This window comes from Bison bison, unplaced genomic scaffold (genome assembly GCF_000754665.1).
Source record: "Bison bison bison isolate TAMUID 2011002044 unplaced genomic scaffold, Bison_UMD1.0 scf7180017864522, whole genome shotgun sequence".
Classification (NCBI taxonomy): Eukaryota; Metazoa; Chordata; class Mammalia; order Artiodactyla; family Bovidae; genus Bison; species Bison bison.
The window spans coordinates 2,175,479-2,179,347 of NW_011495073.1; the positions used below are offsets into that span (position 1 = coordinate 2,175,479).

Sequence of the window (3,869 nt, forward strand, 5' to 3'; positions counted from 1 at the left end):
CTCCAAGTCCCGCTCGGAGTCCCGCACCGTGCCTGGTTCCGCGTCCAGTCCCGCTCCCCGTCTCAGTCCCTCTCCTAGTCCTGCTCGCGCCACGCCCCGGGCCCGCTCCTCGCTTATGTCCTGTTTGGTGCCGGAGCGTGCACGCGGGGCGAGGCAGGGGCGAGGCAGCTGCGGGGCAGGGCGCGCCGGGACCGGTGTGGCGCGCAGCCACAAAGTTTGCGGAGCGCGGGTAACGGGCGCGCGCTCGGGCCCGGGCGCTCGGAGCAAGCGGCCGCCGGTGACTGAGCGCTGGCTCGCGGGGGCGCGGCGCGGGGCACAGGTGCGCAGCCCGTGGGCGGCGCTGTGCACGCGGGACGGGCAGACCGGCCGCGAGCGCGAAAGCCGGGTGGCGGCCGGCTGGGGGTGGGGATCGCGGCGGAGAAATGGGGAACAATGAGAGTGAGCAACTTCAGGAAGTCATTGTGAAAGAAAGCTGGGAAGAGCTGGGCAGCCGAGCAAGCCCGGCGCTCTAACAAGTGCCTGCGCGGCCCGCGCCCGGGCAACCGCTGCGGCGAAGGTCCTGGGTCCCCGCGGAGCGCAGCCGAGCCGGGGCGGGACGCTTGGACGCGACAAGGGGGCCCACCGGGCGATCCCGGATCCGAGGTCGCTCTTCGCGCTTGAGGATCAGTCTTGGACCTGCAAAGTGCGACGCACACATCCACGTGAGTGTTTTCAGACTGAATGTCCGTAGAAAAACTTGGATTTGAAAAGAAGGAAAGAAGGAAAAGACGGAGGCGGTCACAGTTGTGAGTCATGGTTTCGCTCGGGTCCACCTGTCCTTTCTGGGGACGGTGGGAGCGCTGACTTTCGTCAAAGCCGTGGCCATTTCGTGCTGTGACCGCAGGTGCAGGGCAGGCCGGCCGTGGGACTCTGTGAGCCGCCCCGCTGTCCCCCGGAGGAGGACGTGATCTTGTTTAAGTCGATCCACGCTTTTATAGTGAGATCACGGAAGTCAGCCTTTATAAAGTCATTCATAACGAGCTTTCTTTTCTTATTTTTGACGCGAGAGCTTTTTGCTTATACTGTAAAATAATTAGGTTGAATCTGAACTTGCTTTCTGCAGAATAGGAATTATTCCGGTTTGAAAAGTTGGTAATACTTTTGCTGAGTGCAGTTTTGGCTCTCGGATTAGGAAACCGCTCGACCAAAAGGTGTCAGGTTACTTGGGGCTGTCTTTGAAATAGGCTTGAAAAATTAGGATGCTTGGTGATTCCTAAGGAATCTCCAGAAGGTGTGATTTTTTTTTAAATTTTCTTCTGATTTGGAGGCACGGGGTGTGACATCTGGAGAAGTGAAAAGGGTTAGGATTCGATTCGCGTGTCTGATCTGGCCCTTCCAAGTGTAGCTTTCAAATGCGGTTTCCTTTCTCCCTGGCTGCAGCCCCCCCGGAGTGAATGTCAAACCTCTGTGCTTCCCTCAATTTCCACACTCAAATTCCCCACCCTACACCCCAAGGGGTAGTTCAGTTTAGAGGTACCTTATTTAAACTTGGAAAGACACACTGGTGTTGAAGAAATACCTCCTAACCCATCAGATCAACTTATGTTGAAAGTTAATTTTTTTTTTAAAGAAAGCTTAAAATATTTAATATGCATAACGTTTAAACTTTCATGGAAATTTAAGTGATTTTAAGACTTGGTTCACTTTGGTTCTGAGGTGAGAGGAGAGTGAAGCATACAAGAAAGGTCCAAGCCTCTTGAGTTCATTGCTTTGTTGGAAGATATTTATTTGATGAGATTATTGGGACTCATCTTTTATGTGGGATTTTGAAAGGAACAATTCAAGTATAATGTATATTGTATGTGTCAGAATTGTTTCAGTAAGAAATTAAATTATTGTATACGTGGCTTAAAATTTAAGTAGTCACAAGTATCTCTGACCAGAAGACGACTTGCCTACATCATGGTTATACAGAATGTGTTAAAAAATAATTTGTGTGCACAAATATACATAATGAGGCAGTGTTTAAAAATTCTGTACAGTTTGGGTTTGATGTAGTGTATTCAGTTTCAAAACTTCTCATGATCATACATGTTTATATTTTTTTTTACCTGGGAAAAAATGTATTTCCCAGCCTCAAAGTCCCCAGAGCTGAAGACCAAAAGATGTAACTGAGTTAAACCGTCTGGTTTTCTTCCCTTCCCTGCCCTACCTCCCATCCCCATTTCATGGTGATAGTTGAAGGCAGGAGTTTCAGAAACTCCACCAGGCTTCTATAATTCATCATTATTTTAATTAAAGCGCTGCATCTTGGGAAACGACATATCCTCCAAAATTCAGGAGCATCAGGACAATAAAAGCCCATCATCACGGTCTCACAGGAATTGAAGGTCCATGAATACATGTGTGTGTGCTATGTTTGGGTCTTTTGAGAAGTTTGTCTAAAGTCTCCGGAGAGAAGGTAACTAGTGGTTTCCTTGCAGCCATTTCCCTTGTTGAAAATTAAGATCACAGCCAATTTCCTGGCCAAGAGGCTGCAGCCAGTACTGCTAGGGCCACTGCATCTTCCTCACTGGAGCCTTAGAGTCTGAGGATCGTGGTTCTGTAGTTTGGGGAGCTTTCCCCTTGGCTTGGATGTGTGTCTGTCATGTTGGGTCAGTGTAGAAGCCTACTGTCAACATAAATGTCAAACTCTGGAAGTTTAAGAGAACCTAATGCATATATACACTGTCTACTACATGTCATTGCTAAGAAACGCTGCCAAGCCACCCGCACACGTGTTGTGTATATCCTTCACGGTTACGTGTGTATTAATAGATACAGGAAATAAAGACATTATGTGATAGTATGCACACAGACACACAGAGAGCGTACGCACAGCATGGGCACACACAGGGGCCAGGGGGGAAAGGGTTTTAACAATCAAACACATGTGACCTGAGTAATAAAGACCCTCCTTTCTGGCTTGGTCGGTTAGTTGGTTTGATTTTTACCTTTTACTAAAACAAAAGAGATTTTCCTAGTTGGAATGGTGAATGCAAGCATCAGTGATGCCAGTTCTTTGTGTATCTGCCTAACATACTTGCAGTTAACCCAGAACTGGTCAAGGGCAGAAGCATTCAGAGGTGGTGTTTATTCCTTTTCCCTCCTCTGATCTTTGTAATTATGAAATAATTTCACTACAACATAACTCTTGGTTTTGTTGTCTTATTTGAATGGGCACTTACGTCAGTGGATCCAGTTCACAGGGAGCAGCTGTTCGGGTTAACTGGCGGCCTTTGCTATTTCTTTTTAAAAAATACTGTGTTTTAAATTTTATTGAAATATAGTTGATTTACAGTGTTGTGTTTGTTGCTGCTATTTCTACATGCGTTTTCGGGTGCTTCTGTACTATGTGAGTCTCGCCTGTGGCTCTGAGATGCTGCGCCTCCTGCCCTGACAGTTACCATCAGTCCCTGCCTGGTGTCGGTCTATTTGTGTCCGAAGAGCCTCAGGCGCGTGTGTGTGGCATAGTTCATCTCATGGGAGAAAACACAAGATGTAAAAGCGACAAGTGATCCATTCTTTGTGGCTGACAAGGGGAGAACCGTTGATCCAGTTGACACCTTGAGACCAATCATTTTGGTTTTGCTTAGGAAAGGCACATGTGCACACATGTGATCCAGACCTTGGGCAGGTTGTGTTTCAGAGCATAGGCCTTACACACACACACACACACACACACACACACATACACTTAAAATCCAGATAAGGAAGGAGACAGGAATGGAGTTCATCAGGGACGTGGGCGCCCCTAAACCAGACTCAAGCAACAGCAACCAAACTGATTTTACTATGGGGTCGACCAGATGCCCATACTGTTGCCCCCCCCCCCCCCCCCCCCCCCCCAA

At 48.4% G+C, this 3,869-nt stretch overlaps 1 protein-coding gene across 1 annotated transcript in view; it reads left to right on the forward strand.

Annotated features, from left to right (window-relative positions):
- The first annotated feature begins 391 nt into the window (after positions 1 to 391).
- Positions 392 to 3,869, forward strand: part of IKZF1 (IKAROS family zinc finger 1 (Ikaros)) — a 99,353-nt gene continuing 95,875 nt past the window's right edge. Inside the window, exon 1 of the mRNA XM_010831054.1 lies at positions 392 to 701. The gene's annotated coding sequence lies outside the window, so the exon portion shown is untranslated. The remainder of the gene's footprint in view (positions 702 to 3,869) is intronic.